Genomic DNA, 20,294 nt, shown 5'->3' with positions numbered 1-20,294 from the left:
GTCATTATATTATTTAATTGCCCTTACAATTGGCATCAGCTTCCGTAAGTTACTTTAAGAATATAGCAAACGTCCACTTGAGCAGATCTAGTCTATTAATTATATGCACTTCAGAATTTCATTACAGAAGTCCTAAATCATAAATAAGCTACACTTCGATTTGAAAATCGTAACCTCTCACTCAAGGTTTTAGGTAGACAGTCCACACAATTTTCCGTACACGAGTAATTCAGACGAAACCACTCCTGTAAAAAAAAGGAAGAGCGTGATTTTTCCTTTTTTCACTAACTCCTTCAAGCTGCAGTAGTTTTTGTTGTGTAGGCAATAGTTTCTACAGCAAAGAATCCTGAATGTCTGGGCTCTTCACGTTCCTTTACTATCCATCTCACAACAATGCCCCCAGTATTTGAACACTTTATCCCAGAAATGTTATTCTAACCCTTTAATCACTTGTGTTGTACTTCTCTGAATTCTCTCAAACTTTTCCATGTCATTTAGTTGTTATTCTTGTTGTTGTGGGATCCATAAAAGGAGAAATCTGTTCGGGCCAAGTGTAGATAGATGATTGATTACCTTATGATTCCTACATTCAACACTTACATATATATCAATAACCTTGTAGTTTATACATTGTTTATCTCACGGATGCCTTCTGTTTGACTGCCAGGATTTCTTCCAGACCCTTGAGCATAGGTTACTCCTCACCATCTTCTTTTGGTGCAATTGTATTTTATTCCTATGACAGCTTCTGCAACGTCTTCCTTTTTAGAAGACCAGGGACTTTATTTCTTGACCAATGCAAATGAGACATGAATGCATTTGTGAACGATAATACTTACATCATTGCAGTGGTGTCTATACTAGTCATTCTGTTGTCAGCTCTTGCCATTTCTCGTTAGTCCACCTCCAATCCAGAAAACACAAGTCCCTTTCCACTCAGTGATATAATTTCCTTCTTGAACCTACTCATCCTTAACAAATTGGAGTCTGCCAGTGTGTTGCCAAAGCAGTGACATCAGCACTGGCAGGACATTAAATTGAGATTAGAAATGGCCCCATGACATCACCCCGTTGTTTCTATCGAACAGATGGTTTCTGTATATTGTGCAATTTTAGATCATTATTCACGGTTTGGGTCAGTATAATTCAGGAAGCCAAAAAACTGCCAAGAAAAATTGACCTGGAACCAGTTCAAAGACTCAAAATTATTTTATTGATTAGTTGCCTGAGTTTTCATTTTTTCCAAGGACATCATGAATCCTCAACACGTGATAATACCTGAGTCACTTTAGCAGGTATGACATTTAGAGCTTCAAAACACGATCGTCTTTGAAGGGTTAACCTTAAAGGAATGTGATAATAAGATAGCTAAGGAACTTTGTTGGGGCCAGAAACTATTGACTGAGGCGAGTGATTTGTTTGAACTGGGTGGTTATTTATTTTCACCTTATACTTGTTGACTTCATATCCTCCCTTCAGCTCAGCTCAGAGACAGTGAAGAGGTATGTTTTAAACAAGCCAGACAGGAAGCTGTTTGGAAAGGCCTAGTTCAGGCATTATACCAAGCAAGAAGATAAAGCACAGATTTGGCTGGCTGAGAACATGGAGAATAAAGTCAAGCTCAAAACAAAACAAAACTTAAATGTGTTCAGAGAAAGTTTTACAAGAGACCACAAACTCATAGATTCTTTCTCTAAGAAACGGGAAGGAATTTTAGTAATAATGTGCTTCATTTAAAATAAGTATTAGCTATTTTTTGAAGATATGTCCCATTGTGTTATCACTGCCACAGGGCAAATAGTTTGCAAGTGTCATTGCAACGTTGTTCCTGAAAACATTGATATTATTATGCCCAAACCTCTCTCCATTTGTGCATCCCTCCAGCACACATCCTGCAGTTTGAATGCTGTTCCAAAGTCTGATTCTGTTACTATCTTACTTAAAATTATTAAGACTCATGTTGCCACCCTACTTAATTAAGTATACATTTTACATTAAGAAAATAAGACCTTTGTCTATTTCTGTGTGAGCTTCTTCCCTCCTCCTCCCATGATGTGTGCAGGCCTCGCAAAGTTATGCACACTTTTCACAATGAAACAACGAGGTGTAACAAGCCTATATTACGATGATTCACTGCCCACATCACAGGCAATGGAGCCTTATTAGAAAATTGTAGGTGACTGAACTCAATGTGGGTTTATTGCTTGCCTTTGTTGCAAATTTTTAAAAATTCTGACTGGGAGTATAAGGGAGAGTCCTCACACTGTCACAAATCCTACTGAGACCTCTGCTTCATGGTTTATATTACTGAGTTAATATATTGTCGTGTTTCATGTTCTATCACGATTTGCATAGTTCCGCTCTTCCCCTTACTCCCTGTGATCAGCACATTATTTATAAGGAGAGAAGCAGTAAAATGAAGAGCAGGGCCTAGAGAGGTGGGAGTAGATACGTACTTGGTATCCACTTGGAAGTTATGCAACTGCCAAGATTGCATCCTCTATACTAGATTTTAAAATAAGCCTTAATCACCTTTACACCCTGGGTGCTTAGTGCAATGCACTTGGCACATATTAGCAACCTCGTAAAAGTTTGTGATGAGGGTGTTGAGTTTGCATTTTAGTGTTATATTCAAGTGGGAAGGCTCTGGTATGAGTCTGTCCAGGTTGTGACACATTACCTGTGTGATACCTGGCAAGTCACTTATCCTGTCTAAACCTCAGGCTTCTCAACTGCGAGCTTGGATAGTTGTCGTAGATGGGTCACGTTCACTGCATACGGATGGCGTGTCAGAGACCATCCTTGATACTTTATGTGCATTAACTCTCCCAATGTTTCTGTGAGCTCTAAGCTGTAAGTGCAATTTTTGAACCTACATGTATATGTGAGGCAAGCAAGGCTCAGATAAGTGACTGGCCCAAGCTCAAGAGCTGAGGTGCACACTCAAGCGGTGTATCTCCAAAGATGGAACCTGTGACCATATGCTACACTACTTTACTGCTGGGTTGAAATGTAGCATCCGTGTACACCATTTGACACCTAATGCCCTCAAACATCTGAGCTGTATCATTGTTGAATTCCATTATCTAGCAAACAAAATCTAGCATACAAAATCCTCCCAGACCCTGACCAGTTCTACCATTCTATATAAAATCTGTGGCAGTAATTGTGATGTGATAGTACCAGTGACACAGGAAATGAACTATTTGATGGAGTTCAGCACTGATGCTATTTATCTTCTTCCAATTTCCCTCAAAACTGATATGGATAAATCACATGGTGTTTCTAAAGTATTGAATGCCCATGATTCTATTTACTTTATGTCCATTGGTATATTTGCAACTAACTCATGTAATATTCTACCCATTTTGCAGAGGGCTGTAATAAGATGACAGTGAACTGGAGAGTAAAAAAAGAATTCTATGCAGTTATGGCTTAATCACCGCACTGCAAAACCTTGAGTCTTTCTATCTTGTTATATACTAAATCTCATTTCCAGGTCCTATGAGATAGAAATTCTGGTGGTTACGGGAATGTCTGAAAGTAAGAATACAATTTCCTGTAGGAATGATGAAAATATGTCTCATAAACTTATGTGAAGGAAGCTTCAATCATAGATAATAATAGGTTCAGAAATGTTCTATTTTTATTGCAAAATGACACATCACTTTGTATAACTATAATGTACTCCAGTCATACTATACTGGCAACTTTCTTTTGTCAAATAATCAAACAATTTAATCATTTTGGTAGTTCACCACCTTTGCACCAGTGATGTAAGCAATAATAGTATTACATTGAATTGAGTTACATTCCAGAATGAAGTAAGTCTGAAAAGGCATTTTTTAAATAGTGGCGGTGACCGGGAAGGAGTGTAAAAATTCTAACAGCTTCTTTTGGTGTTCTTTTTTCCAAAGGCTGACCTAGCTCTGAGGGGAATCGGGTATATGCTTATGATTCATTTCTTTCTCTTTTTTCAGTTATGACAGAAAGGACACGGTCTCATTTCTTAGCTCTGTCCCTCTCAACACCACAGCTATTACAGGTATCGCTAGAAACTGTACCAAGAAATTTGTTTCCTGGGGTGTTCTGTTCGTCTCTCTGGAATAGAGAGGCTTTATGTCTTTCTACATGCCCTTCCTACGCCTTTAAAACACAGTTTTCAAGATTGGATTTAAGTGGATATGGGAGTATTGTTCCTTCTGTGTGACTCTGTAGCGACCTGGTCCCTTGCTGTGTGTCTGCTCTGCGACTATTTAACTCGTGCAACTCGCTCATTGCCGTTTTTCTAATTTCCTTATTTTCCACTCCAGTGGCATGTCCTTTTCAGTCTTGGAAATGTAACGGGTACTGACTGCATAGCCACTGGTCCTGCTCCTTTGTTTCTGCGGAAATCAAGTCATGTAGCTGTAGCAGCACTGGAGACACAGAACGTACCCCTTATTTGGTGACTTGGTTTGACGAAGCTGGTGAGAAAAGCAACACGTGAAAGAGGTTTACCTGTGAGCGACGTCTTTGGCATTCCTTGGTAGGGATGCTGTACACGTGTAAAATTCTCTATGTTGCGGGGGAGATAGCTGTCTTCACATGTCATTTTCACCCTGCGTACTAACGGATAAGCTCTTATAGATCCTGCTTGCTGTAAAACTTTACATTTTGAGGCTTTAAAAAAAAAAGGCCCAATGGAGAAGTGTTTTATGTCACATCGCCCATAGATCCCTGAATAAATAAATATCAACTGTAATACTTTCCGTCTCGGAACCCAAGAAAGCCCCTTACGTTTGAAAAAGCCTTGTTAATAGTCACTTGCCTGTAGGGATTGATGTACTCATGTGGACAAAGTAGATACATATTTCATTACAGGAGGCATCCGCTCACAGATATCCTGCATTTTACCCTATTACCCAATTCATGCTAAAATTATAAAGAGATCGGGGGTGGGTGGCGGGAAGCAAAAACAAAAACAAAACACCAGCAAAAACCAGCTCTCCTCCTTCATCACTACCAACTGCAGCCAAAACATGTCTGCAGTGAGGAAAATATCAGCAGCCTCCAAGAGCTTTGATACAATCAAGGCCGGTGAGATGTGCCAGAGCCTTTCCTTTCTCCCAGATGGTGGAGTTTGCTACTTTCACATTTGGCTTTTAATGGACAAGCAAGCGAGCCTGCCAGGAAAGCAGGGGAGCAAGCTAAGAAAACAAACAAACAAAAGCAATCACGCCCTAGACATGGAGGCCAGTGACAGGTATGATTGATCAGGTGTCCAGCTGGAAGCTGTCACCACCAAGTTGAGAGAAACAGGCAGAGCTTGGCATGTTTCACGGGCCAAAGATTATCGCGGGGTATTAGGTAGGTAGCGTGCTTCAGCAGACAAAGAAAGGGAAAGGACGGAGTTTGCTTTGCCTGAGCCACACGCCTCCCCGAGATGCTTATCACGTGACTCCTTGTGCGAGGGGACTTGAAGCTAAGCATATTATATTTCCTCTTGGAAACTTGCTGGAGAGAACTGTACCACACACCACTGTGTTCTTCTTTTGTCTGTCTGTCTGTGTTCTGAGACAGACTGAATGCTTTTTTTGTTGCCGTAACCCGTGTCAATTTTGCCATGTAATAGCTTTAGCAGCAGCACAGTCCATGGGGAGGTACACGTTCACAAATTCAGACCGAAGTTCTAATGGCGGCATAATTTCCTTGTTGCTTAAATGGGGAAAAGACAAATCTTGTCAACTTAAGAGTATTGTCTTTAGAATCGACTGAAGTAATACCATATTTCCTTGATTTTAATATGCTGTAGAAGGCTCAGAGAAAGCTCTTTCTTTTTTTAAAGATTTTTATTGGGGAAGGGGAAGAGGACTTTATTGGGGAACAGTGTGTGTACTTCCAGGACTTTCTTTTCCCAAGTCAAGTTGTTGTCCTTTCAGTCTTAGTTGTGGAGGGCGCAGCTCAACTCCAGGTCCAGTTGCCATTGCTAGTTGCAGGGGGCGCAGCCCACCATCCCTTGCAGGAGTCAAACCAGCAACCTTATGGTTGAGAGGATGCACTCCAGCCAACTGAGCCATCCGGGAGCTCAGTAGCAGCTCAGCTCAAGGTGCCGTGTTCAATCTTAGTTGCAGGGGGCGCTGCCCACCATCCCTTGTGGGACTCGAGGAGTTGAACTGGCAACCTTGTGGTTGAGAGCCCACTGGCCCATGTGGGAATTGAACCGGCAGCCTTCGGAGTTAGGAGCATGGAGCTCTAACCACCTGAGCCACCGGGCCGGCCCCTCAGAGAAAGCTTTTGAGTGAGGAATACCTTTTGCACACTAAGTATATTGATTTTAAGATTAACCCCATTATTTGAGGACTATTGAAAGGTGAATAGAAGGTACACAGTGCATTCAAGGAAATAAGATATATATGAAAACACTTTATAAACTTCAAAGTACTAGAACCATGCAAGGTATTGCTAATCATTAGATCATAACACAAACGTTTTAATAAGATGGAATTATTAATATCCCGCTTGCGTTAAAGCCTTGCCTAACACAAAAGTCTTCATATACACAAGTGGAGCTTGAATTCTCATACACTGAAAATGAAAATAATGGGAAAGAAAATCCTGACATTTTATTTCATCTAAACATAAGAAAACGACAATTTATTAAATATATCTTGAAAACTTCAACCTGATTCCATTTCACTCCAACACACATACATTTTGTAAATAAATTTTGGAACTCATGCTATCATATTTGTTCCTTGTTTTTGGTGAGCACACAATTTATATTCATAAGCACAGAATTTGTTTTCAAATATTCAGTATCAAAAGAAAATAATCAAATGACACTGTATGCTTGACTGAGATGTTGATTATTTTTTTATCTTGATAAAATTGTATGGTTTTTGCATTTTAACTCTAGATTAAATAAATTGTTTCCCCAAATTTTTATGAACCAAGATTCACACAAATGATGTAAAATTTTTAACAAACTTTATGGAGCGGTATCAAAGTGTTGTATTATTAACCATTTTACCAGGAATCAAAGAAATGACATTTATATTGGACAACTATTCATTTTAACTGCTATTTCATAGCTTTACATGCAAAATAGGTTTCTTATCAGTCGCTTGAGAATGAGCACAGGCCTTCTGTAATATTTAACACACCCACCAAGGAGACAGCGTGGGTTTGGAGGAGGAAATGCTAGATAAGTATTTCCTTAACTATCTCTGTCAGGGTATGCAGTATGCTGAATTTTCTTTTTTCTTTTTCTTTTTTTTTTTTTTATCTTAAGTTTTGTTTTGGTCGTTTTATGGTATATAAGGAAATCATTGGAACTGAAAGATGAAAAAACATATTTAAGATCTTTTCTGTGTGGCCAAATTCTGGTCTCTTGCCAAAATATTTTGGTAAATATTGGTAAATGGAAGGTCTTGGGTATATGACAAAGTATTTCCATAGATCAGTGGTTTTCAAACTTGGCTTGTCCCCAGAATCACGTGTGACAGATGAAACACACCCAGAGTTTCTGGTCTACCCTGGGAGACTGAAGGAATAGGTCTGGGAGGGGTCCCAGGAAAATATGTTTTTAAAGTTTCTCAGGTGATTCTAATTAGAGCTGGAGCGTGCTGCCATACAATTCAAATGAACCTTCTAGACTCATTAATAATGTAACAATATGGAAAAATGTGATTTCCTTAGCAGGAGAATTTTTTTTCGCTTTTATGTTGGAGGAATATTTGATAAACCACTTGGCAGGGGTGGGGGGAAATGCTCAAGGGAAATGTTTAAGGAACAAAGATGGCTCTTGGCTACACTCCAAGCATTAGTCTTGCTGAATGGGCTGTGTAAACTAAGGGTATGAGATGAATTAGTGTGGACCAAAGAGGGGAAACTTTTTCAAAGTTGTACATGGGGAGAAAGTCCAAGGTTCTTACTTCAGCTACCATGTTTCCCCGGAAATAAGACTTAGCCAGACAATCAGCTCTAATGCGCCTTTTGAAGCAAAAATTAATAGAAGACCCGGTATATATTGTATTATATTATATTATATTATATTATATTATATTATATTATATTATATTATATTATATTATATTATATTATGACCCGATCTTATATTATATTAAAATAAGACCGGGTCTTCTATTAATTTTTGCTCCAGGAGACGCATTAGAGCTGATTGTCCAGCTAGGTCTTATTTTGGGGGAAACACAGTAGTTCAGTGCCTGGTACCTAAATACTTACTAAGTTTGGCAATTATTTCTGTTCTTGTTGTTATTACTATTATTACCTCTAACAGCATATGTAGATGACCAAAGTCAGTGATATAGTAGGGTCTAAAGATGGAGTTTGGAAGTCGTCCTCAGACCTAGTGACCATTTCCCATGCACAAGAGAGAATAAAACAGAGGCATTCCTTCTAAGATAATTTGTTGCAACGGTCAAATGTCTTTGTCAGTTTAAAGTTGAATCACAACTGTGCCCCAAAACAGTGATAACATCTTTGGAAATGCCGGAAGGCAATCCACAAGGAACAATTTCATACCCGATTGTCTTCAGAAAGCTAGAGTTAATGGTAGTTTAATAATGATTGTTTAAATGTCAAAGAATATAACAACCAACCCTCTTCTTATATCGCTGTTTTTTTTTCTTCTCCCCTCCCCCCTGAGTAGTAGTTCATTTTTAGCTATTTAATCATATTTGGAAAATAAGTTCCATTCTTAATTTTTAAACTTCCAATTCATAAACTGCTAACTAGATTTTAGGTTCTAGAAACTATAAACCAGTATGTTGAAAATATAATCCTTACAGAGTGAAGAATAATAAAGATTTTCACACTTTTCCTGACCATTAACCAGCGCTAAGAGGTTCTTTGAGGGGGGAGGGGTGTTAGTGAAATTGATCATGCCCGTGACTTTTGTCGTTCACACACTTTATATTACTGAAAATATGATGATGGCATTATGTACTGCATGACTGAACAAAATCCTTGTTTTTAAGACAAGGCATGGAGCAAAATATTGTCAAAATAATGTTTTCCAGGGTGTATTTATTTTTATTTTTAATGGAACAAAATTATTCCCAGCTGTGCAATGTTCTCACTATGCCCATTACTTTTTAATGAATCTTACAATAAGATGATTAATTCTACACACTCAGAGACTTTTGGCTGAATGTTGTTGATTAAGCAATTACGTTAATCCACTTCTGCTTGTTTTGTTGGTAGCCCAGTGATGAAGGTAATTTTTCCCCCCTTGGAATAATCTCTCTAGAATTATTAGGCGTGTGTGAGAGGAGTTTTAACACACATTTCCAACGACTGCACTTGCTATTATTGGCCAGTTTTAAGCTGCAGACTCTAATCAACCTGTTTTATTCCAACTGATAAAATTCATGACATCACTTGGTTTCACGTCTCAGCTTACACATTGACATCATGCACTGGCATTCAAACATGATCATAACATTTTGTTATGGAATAAATTAAATACAAACACAATAGGAAAGTACCAACCATTTGACCTAGATAGCAGAGCACGCAAACAGTTTTCGTTTTCAAAAATAGTGGAAAGTTTGTAGGAAATAAACTTTTCCAGGATGTGTAGTAAAAAATGGTAGAAGAAGGAGCATAGTTTGGAGCAGGGGGGTCAGTTTGGGTGTTGGTTGGGGGCCTGTGTGGGTTTACAGAATGATCAAGAGGTTCTGATAAGAGAGTACGATAAGGGAAGCAACAGGAGAGGCCTCTTCCTTAAGTGGAGAGTCATTGAAACACGAGGTGATAAGAAATCATTTAATGATGGAGGTAAGTAGCCTCACCTTCCTTGGGAGGCCCAGATGATGGCATATGCAGACAGAGGTATAGAATAGAATAACACACGTAAGGCAAGTGATTGGATTATTTGATGTTTGTTTTATCCATTGTTTTTCTCTTCTTACTTTAGAAGACCAAAGATGTAAATAGCGTTTCATTCCTTCATGTTCCTTGTTGTGTTAGGCTGAAACTCATGAAAAAGCCAATGATGTTCGATCATTTTTGACGAACTAAAATGGCAGTTTATATGATTTGTAATAACAAGTATACAAAGTAAACCTAGTACACAAATTTATGCCTTCTTACTTGGTTTTACTTTCTGTTGTGGTTGTTGTTACTTGTACAGGATAAAATGTATTCCTATGTTTTCTTTTCCCTCTTCTGACAACACACTTCTGTCTTCCTCTTGAGGAGGTTTGGGATGTCTGTGGCAGAGAAAAAGGAGGGACGTGGGAGAGGATGAGAATAGACAGCACATCAAGTGTGGAGGTCACAAGTTTTATTTCAGTGGAGTGGGAGAGAAAAGTGTAATCGCTGCTGTACTGTGGAAAAGAAATGGGTTATTGAAGCAAAACTGAATGTAATTCTTGGTAGTTTTGCCAAGGATTATATACACATTTCATTTACCCTAAAAAATAGTGGTGAGGATTTGAAATATACTAGTAGCTTCAAGGAATGCACTTATTAAATTGAAAGGAACTAATCTATAGAAGCATGACATCGTCATCTCTGTTATATCATTTAAAATAATGTAAAATTAAATTTCACTTTGTTTTATTTATATTATATACGTATGTCACTGTATGAATTATACATTCGAAACACATATGGCAACATAGGGCTTAGAACTCAAAATCATGTATGGCCCTAATTATGGGTGATTTAAGAAATCATCATGTAAAATTTATATATATTGAAATTACTTTTTGTTGCTTGGACTGAGACCATTTAACTGTGACACTGCTTAGGGACCAAGCACTATGGGGCAAGCATGGCTTCACGAACTTCACATTTTCCTCGTAGGAAAATATTGAACTTAGTAATTAGTCATCATGTTCCTCACATAATATTTTCTTAATTGTTCTTAATTGTGCTTTAAAACCTGCCTCGTTTAATCCTGATCCTATCAGAGAATTTTTTATGTAGCAGTAAAGATTTCTTTAGCTGTTGCTCATATGTGTGTTTTTTGTTTTCAATTCTTCACTATGTGTTTTTAATTGTGTTTACTTATTTCTTTACTTATTTCTTTATTTTTACTTATGGAACTATACTGATATGTTTGTAAGCATACTGGCATGCTGGTACATGGAAGGGGAAAGGAAGCAAATTTTAACTTGAAACTTAGTAGATTAAACAATGGCTGTAAAACTGGGCTCAAGTCATGAGCCTTCCATACCTTTGGCTGATTGCATGAATAACAGACAACAAATTTATTTGAAGTTTCTTTTTTGTTTTTTGTTGTTTTTTTTTAACTCACACTTGTGCGAGCCAAACCCAAAGCAAAATATTCGAAAATTTTAACCTGCACAATACTGCCTCATTCTACGGCTCATATTTGGGTGTGTCTGTGTCCGTGTGTGTGTGTGTGTGTGTGAGTGAGTGTGTGTGACAAACAAAAATGCAAAAATACAATACATAGCACACTTCCTAAAGGCTTTTTTTTTTTAATTTTACATCTAATTCTCAAGTTTGTTTTGCACTTGCGATTTCTAATACTGTCTTCTTAAAGTGAACATTTATGTTATCTAATTCTAGAACAATAAAAATATTCATGTAATGAACACATGAGCTAGTCTGTTGTGGAGATATTGTGGAAGCTAATTGTCACTGAAGCGGACTGACATCAAATCACCACGTATTTGGCTGCTTACGGCCCCATGTGTAGCTGATGCTCTCTTGTAGGTGTTAACATGAAATACAAATATTTGAACTGTTTGTTCTCTCCCGTTGGTCATTCCATATGCCTCTTCAGATTTCTTTGTCTCTAATTGTTTTAGTTTTCTAGAGCTGCTATAACAAATTACCACAGGTTGGGCTTAAAACACCAGAAATTCATTCTCTCAGTTCCAGAGGCCCCAAGTCTGAAATCAAAGCGTCGGCCGGGGTGGTTCTTTTGGAAGGCTGTGGGGAGAATCTGTTCTGGGCCTCTCTACTGGTTTCTGGTGGTTGCCATCAATCCTTGGCATTCCTTAGCTTTATCCCACAGTCTGCCTCTGTCGCCATGTGGCATTTTTCCTCTGAGCCTCTGGGTCATCATACAGGCTTATTCTCTCTGTGTAGCTGTGTGTCCTCTCCTCTTCTCGTGAGGACATTTAGTCACTGGGGAAGGACCCACCCAATTCAGTATGGCATCACCTTAACTAATTACATCTGCAAAGATCATATTTCCAAATAGAATTACATTCTGAGAGTCTGGGTGGACATGAATTTTGAGGGGATCCAGCACACTAATCAGTCACTGTGTCTCCTTCCAGGCCCGTGATTAACCAGCCAAGCCAGTCACCACTGGCTAAGGGTTAGGTAACTTCTTTCTCCTCACAAAGTGAATGACCAGGTTCTTTGGATTTCCTCTCATCATCGCCTCTCAGGCCATTCTTCGCAGAACCATCTATTTTTGTCTTTCACTCTCCTATTGAGCTGACATATTTGTGACCTGAGTTCAGCCTTTATTCATCTGCTCCAATCAATATGATACCATCGGGTGAATCAATATAATATGCTGAAGGGAGTCCAGAGAATTCAGTTCTCTTCCAACTGTGCAATAAAAGAGGGCAAGAGAGTTACCATACCTGTGAGGCAGGACAGGAAATACTTCCGGCTGCTCATCCTGTGTGAATCTGAGCTGCTTCGGAGCCTTCTGTCTGATAGTGGTGAAGGAGAACACATTTATCAGATCAAAGGCTGCATCTCTTGTACCCGAGTCCATTTTAATCTGCGCAAGCACAGACACTGTAAGTGGAACCGCCGGTAAAACACAAGTTGTTTCGTTCAGAAATAGTATTTCACTGTCATCCTAAAGGACCATCTGAATTTTTTAGAGCTCTTAGGCCACTAAGGGTAGTACCAATCTCTTTCTCATTTCTGCCTGGGATGCAAAATTGTTTGGGACTTACTCTCTTGGCTGAGTTTCCCACTTGGCCTCCCCACAATAATAAATCTTACTATTATACATGCCAAAAAAACAATGGAGATAATTTGTCAGATAGCAAGTATATCTATCGATTATACCTTTGGTAGGTGTGACATGAGTACAGGCTGGGTGGTCCATGGATATTTTGAATTCATTGTGAGGTGGACCTCTACAAGAATGCTATTAATTATGGGACCCCCAAATAGTTCATCTCCATGGGGAGACCATAATGTGGCTTCAGATGACTGGGCATCCATGTCTCCTTTGACCCTTTGTCCAAAACTCATTGAGTGTTTGATAATATATTTGACAGGGTGTTGTAGTGTTCTTTCTGGAAACCCAGACTCTTCTTCCATCAATGGCTTTCATATCTGAAAAGGGACAGGTCCAAAAACTGGACAAAGAATCTTGACATTTCAATAGCTTGACCGACTGCAGTTTTCTGATCGTTCATCCTCCACCTACTTTTTACTGCAAAGTCTGAGCCTTTTTGGCTGCCCCTCTGTGGAGATGGTGACACCCACCTGCACAGCCTCCTATAGAACAGGGCTATCTAGGTGTCACTCTTACTTTGCACTCACAATAAGAAGCGCACCCACCTTGCCTCTGGTGCTTAAACAATCCCCCACCTTCTATTATTTTGACATCTAATCCGTCCCATTGCCATCAACAGCCAAATTCTATAATAATATCTCCTCCTTACAGAGGACAGCCACCCCTAAGTTTCTCAGACGATGCCGATGCTCCTGTGACTATGAAAAACTCAGTGTGTTTCCTTTACTCTCATACTATAGTTCATTTCTCACACCAGATGTGTGGATCTTCCACACATCAAGCAATTCTCCAACACCCTGCGTGTACTACCACTCAGTTCAATTCTGATGCTACGGTATCTACCTGGAGTTAGTGTCAGATCCCACAAGTTAAGGGCTTAGTCCCACAAAACTGCTCCCACATCAGATTCTGTCAGACTTGGGATCGTTTGTATTTGCTATTAATTTTTGTTTTCTCCACATTTAAATGCTTCTGCACCAAAGACTCATAGGCAATGTGTTACTTCAGTAAACCAGTATTGTTTGATGACTTGCTTGCCCACTCTAATTTAATTGTTACCAACACAGACTTTAAAATATAGTGTTCCACTCCGTAATGATCATTTTATTTAATTCACTGGGAGTAATATGGTGGCTTTTTGTCTGTATTCTTAGGAAGGAAAGGTGAATTCCTAGGAGAATTAGGAAGAGAATACTATTCCCTTCCTGAACACAATTCAAAGAGCTTGCTAAATCATTGCAGTAATATTAGAACCTGTGAAAACCCCACTGGACGTCAGAAGGTGTTGAAGGGATAGGAAAGGAGTAATGGACTTGAAAGGGTTCTTCCCATCTGGTGATTCCCCCAATGGCCAACCTGAAAGAGGACCAAGAAGAGAGAAGGCTCAAGTAATATTATGAGAGTCGTGTTTTCCATCCATGTTCAGGAAACCACTGAGACAAAAGGCACAGGGCTGTGGCTCCACTGCCAGGAGACTTTGAAAAACATGCTCCTTCCTCTGTTGTTCCCCTTGCAATATTAGTGCCTATCTCTCAATTTGTTTTTCTAAGGAAATAATTAAAGATACAGATTTTTTTTTTTTTTTTTAAAGAAAGATTGACCTGTCACTTTCTAAACATATTTTAAAGCTCTCTTCTGATGAAACTATTTCAGTTCTCTGTTCCTTTCACCAGACAAAATGTATCAGCTTGGACAATGAAGGGGAGATTGGTTTACATCCTTGTACAAGGGAAATATTGCAAGAAGCATTTGCCAGCTTCATGCATTATTAGGAAATTTTGATATCATGTGGTTATGAGGTTCAAGGCCACTTTAAACCAGACTGCTCTTTCCAATGCCAGTGTTGAGCTTTTTAAAGAAAACATGAGTTTCATACTTTAAGTTCTTTATCTCTGATCAGACTTTTTTCCCCCTCTTGTTGTTAACTGCTACTCTTAACACAGTAAATGCTAAGAATATTGATAAGCAATATAACTGCATCACAAGTTAATTTATTAGGTCTCTCATTCTTTTTTTGTGACTGAGCAAACCTCTGCAAACATGTCTATTTCTTGACTAGAAACTATTATAGAATACAGTCATATAGGAAAGTGTCCCTCTTCAATAAAGTCACCAGATTTAAGATAAAACCCTGTCAAAGGTTAGGTGGACACTAAGAATATCAGACTGTACCCTGCAATACTAATTCATGCAGGTTTAGACAGGAAAAATAAAAGTCTACAGATTTCCTTCAGAGATAAGATTTGACATTAAGCTGAAAAAAAAATCAACACGTTCACATTATCTGTATTTATTTCCATCTAAGTGCTGATCAAAGAACAGTAAAAACTTTAATTTTCCTATCACAGAGGGGACTTGTGTTAGTTTGCTTTGCTTCTCAAAAAAACCAGCTTTCATCACCATAATGTATATTGATCCATTATTTTAGGAAATATGAATAAAATAAATATTCTTTAGTTTTTGATCTATTTTTATTTTTTGTTGAGAAATTGGCAGTATTTCAAACGGTTCTTTCCTATATGTGACTTTTCATTTCATTTTTCCCCCTCTGGCTGCTATCAAATTTTTTCCTTTTGCAGTTTATCGTTTTCAGTAGTTTGATTATGATGTGCCTGGGTGTGGATTATTTTTAGTTTATCCTATTTGTGATTCACAGAGCTTCTTGATTCTAAAAAATTGTATCTTTACCAAATTTGCAGCATTTTCAGCCATTAGTTTTTTTTTGTTTGTTTGTTTGTTTGTTTTTTGTTTTGTTTTTGTTTTTTTTACCACACTCTTTCACCTCTCTAGAACTCTGATGGCATGAATATTAGACTTTTGGAATTGTCCCACAAGTACCTGAGGCTGTGTTCATTTTTTTTTTCAATTCTTTTCCTGTTGTTCAGAATGGATTTCTATTGATTTGTCTTCACCACTCTTCCCACTGTCATCTCTATTTTGATATTGATTTTTTAAAAATTTAGTTATTTAAAAAATAATTTAATTTTTAGGTTTGTAATTTTTTATTTGGTCTTTTCCATATCTTTTATTTCTCTGTCGAGACTCTCTGTCTTTCCATGTATGTCAAGGGCATTTTAACCTTACTTTTTGGAGCCTAGTTGCAGTAATTACTTTAAATTATTTGTCTGATAATCCAACATTGGTGTTATCTGTCTATTCCCCTACAAAATTTTGAGATTTTATTGGTTCTTTAAATTACATCCAAGTAATTGTAGATCATATCCTTATAATTATTAATATTATGGAATGAGATTCTGGGTTTTTAAAAAATCTTATGGATTGTTTTAGTAGTCAGCTCAGTGAGGTTCACACAACAGGTAATAACCTATCTTTCAATATCCACCCTGTGTTTTAAAGCCTGTATCATACTATTCAGATGTTTTCAGTGTGTGTATCAACCAGAGAAAAATCTGAGGGTTTTTTTTGTAATATCCTACAGGTTCCTAACATTTTGTTAATGCTTTACAATTCTCTCTCTCCGTCTGTCTCTCTCTTTCATGTTAGATAGTATCTATCGGTTTATCTTCAGGTTCATTGACTCTTTACTCTTTCATCTCCAGTCTACCATTGAGCACATAATGAATATCTTATTTTGATTATGTTAATTTGACGTATAGCACCAATAGTTCAGATGCCTTAAAATACGACAGAGATAGTACAAAATTTTAGGGGTTCACATCCTCAGTAAAGTTTAGGGATCCATTGGGCTTGACACATTTCCAATGTGACCTGATATCCCATTGAAAGTAAAAGCAAAGTGGGTTAAATGTTACCACCTACTATTCAAAGAGAAGTATAATACACAGTGGATCATCTTGGATTGCAGAGGGGGCAACATATACAACATTTGAGTGTGCTACTCCAATCTGTTTACCTCATCAATCCCCCAATGCCATCTTTGATCTGTCTCCTGGCCTCACTTCTCCTATCAATCAGCACCTAGACAGAAGATAGGAACCACATGAGTGATTTCAACAGAGAAAGCAAAGAATTGAAAATTAGATATTGAACAATGGAAAAGACACAAAGAGAACACTGAGAAATCATGGCTATATTAGCATCAGTAAAAACCCCCCTTAACTGAGGAAACATTGGAAGCATTAACACTTAAAAGCCTAGAGAATGGACCCTGCAGACCCATGAGGAGAAGCTGCCACTCAGCTGGTGCTGATGTCTCTGAGCGTAGATCAGGCACCTAGACCTTTGGGCAAGAGGAGTCTGGAAGCGCTGAAAAACTGAAAACTGGATTCAACAGCTACTCCTGGAATGAACGACAGCTTCCAGTGTGAAGAAGCAAAGGGAAAGTGAAGCTCACAGGTAGGAAAACAAAGAAACAACATAATGGGATGTTCATATGAAAAAGCAAGTCGCTTCTTCGTCTTCTAGTCTCCCAGTCCACCTTTCCCATCACTGCCTCACAGGGCACTGGCAAACAGGAATGTGGATAGTAGATTCCTGGCCCCACATCACAAAGTAAATTAGAGGAGAGTAGATTTGACGCTGCAAGACAGTAGCTTAATAAATGGCATACTACGCAATGACGGTCCAGTGGTTTCTAATTTATGTGTGAACACTTAGCTTTGTTCAGTAATACTTTCTGTACATAGCTGAAGATATCACTTTAAAATTAGTGCATTTTAATAATTAAATAAAGACAGACAATAAATTTAAAAATAGCTAATTTGGGCTCTTTTTGATGTTACTCACATTTCACCATATTAGGTTGCTGAATTCCGTGTAACTGCATGCTTGGAAACTAAGTTTTGAATTGAGTGCATTTTTTTTTTTTAATTAAAAGATATGCTCCCCAAAAGATGGATTGTTTGTCTTGTGGTATCATGTATTCACCTGGCATGATACTACATGCCACAAGAATATACAAGCAAGACTTAATGTGATAAACATGAATTTTAAATGAAGATACTATAAAGTGAATGTTTATGTCATCCCCAAATCCATATGTTGAAACCTCGTCCTCAATGTGATGGTGTTGAGAGGTGGGGCCCTTGGGATGTGATTGGGTCACGAATCTCACGAATGGCATTAGGGTCCTCATAAAAGAGATTCCAGGGAAACCCCCTTGCCCTTTCAGCCATATAAGGACACAGCGAAAAGAGGGTTGTCTGTGAACGAGGAAGTGGTTCACAGAATCTGCCCGCCTATTAATCTTGGACTACCCAGCTTTGAGAACTGTGGGAAATAAATTTCTGTTGTTTATAAGCCACCCAGTTTATGCTAGTTTGTTATAGAAGCCCAAACAAAGGCAGAATTCATGAAATAAAGGATTATTTTTAACTCTAGTATCAGCAAATAAACATTAAGAAAGAAAGAAGGAAATAAGACCTAGTTTTTGGACCTTACTTGCAGAGTACTTGCTAGCAAAAGTTCATCTCATTGTTAAGACAAATAAGAAAATGGTGGCTCTAAATTGTATACTTTTATTACATTTATTTGTTCTAATAATCAATTTGTTCCATATAACCCATGTATCTTCATACTTGATCATTGGAATGTAATGGGCTTTACCATACAAGGACTTCAATTTCATGTAATTTCTGAATTGTGTTTTGTTTTTTCTTTGCGGGCATTCTTCTTTATGTATAATAGGTGCTGTTTTCAAGAGTCCCAAATCCCATGCATTTCCTTAAAACTCGGGAGGTAATTAAACATATACCTTAATTAGTCATGATCGTTACTTTAACGGAATACTTAGTAGAGTCAGAACATGGCTGCTGTGCCTCCAGGTCAGACGTTGTACCATTTGTCCTCTAACACATAATCACTGTCCATCTTTCAGAGCTGATCTACTCCTAATGGCTTCTTATCTCTGAAGTCTCTGCTCAGGAGTCACTTTCTCTGAAGGGCTTTTATTAATCTCTTAAGTTGACCACCCCCAGTTACTTTTGCTTTTAGCATCATCTCATTTTCTTCATTTCATTTATAACATTTAGAAGCATCCCTGATCATGTGTCATTTGTTTATTGTTGGTCTTCCCTAATGAGAATACAATCTCCATGGATGAAATAATCCTGCTTGTGTTGTTCAGTCACGTAGCCCCACCAGATCAAGTTGGACTCATTGGAGGCACTCAATACCTATTTTCGAGTGAAATTGAACATGACATACTTTCCAGTAGAAGGCATGTATCTTTGCTCAGCAAAGGAGTTAGTTAGGCAGAAGTCCTCAGTGATTCTCACTCTACCTGTACTTTTCTATAACCACATTTTTCTCAAAGGGCTGTTATGGGCAACAACACTCTGTTCCTACTTCCTGTTCTTCTTGCTCTGTCTTGGAGAGGTGAGGATGAGAAGTCAGCAGAGAGCAGAGTTCTGCTGCGATCCTTTCCAGGTTGTTTCCACGCAGGTGAAGACTTACACATTGTAGAAATCTTTTGATGTATCCAGTTGATAATGGAGAAAATAAAATCGAACAAGCATTCCTTAGAGAGTCTAAAAATAGAGTCAGGAGGCCAGTGCGGAAGTGGGACCTGTGCACATCTTATGCCTCAGTTCTCAGAGCTGCTATTGCATTGCTAACCTTTCACTAAACACTACTCCAGGCTGAGTCGTAAACGTCCTGGAACAGCAACCGCTGGGTGGACATACGGACTTGACCTCCTCGTTATTGTGTTCTCCTCCCTCATTTGTAAATAGCAGCTAACTAATCCCCATTAACCTAGCCAGCAATCTTCATTTGCATGAAAGAATTACAGTGGTTTAGGCCTTTATAAACCCTGCCTTTCTTTGTTCGCTCAGGAGTGCAGTTTGGATTGCTACCTGGATCTGTATCTCACAGGTTGTAGCCCTATTTGCTCACATAATGCTTTCTGTTCTTTATTATAGCCTGAACTTCTTCTCTGGTTAATACAGTATGGAGGTGATCCTCTCTCCTAGCTTAGAAGCCTGAAAAATGTCTTCTCTATGTTTTCATTCTATTGGTTCCACTTGCGGGTATCAGGAAGGGGGTATAGGCCTCACGATTGAAGCCATTGCCCTGTAACTCATCTGGAAGTTGAGCAATGGGTGCTCAGTAGTGCTTGCAAAATTCCACTGGACAGGAATCCACAATTCTTCCTTCAAACTTGCCCCAGAGCTTTTCAGTGGCACATAACTTGACGACAGGTTTTTTTTTTTGGTGGGGGAGGGGACTTTTTCATGATATTCTATATTGCTATGAAAGTATCCAATAAGTCTCAGAACTAAATCTTGATCTATGAGTTCTTTTGGAATTAAGCCTCCGCAAGAATCAGGGTGGAAATTAAATCTCTGATTCTACTCTTTGAAAGTCTGTAGATTTTAAAACAAATTTCAGGTGATTA

This window comes from Rhinolophus sinicus, chromosome 12, assembly GCF_057876585.1.
Source record: "Rhinolophus sinicus isolate RSI-liver-muscle chromosome 12, RSI-T2T, whole genome shotgun sequence".
In the NCBI taxonomy this organism is placed as follows: Eukaryota; Metazoa; Chordata; class Mammalia; order Chiroptera; family Rhinolophidae; genus Rhinolophus; species Rhinolophus sinicus.
The sequence above is the reverse complement of the archived record's forward strand: the minus strand, read 5'-3'. Positions refer to the sequence as shown.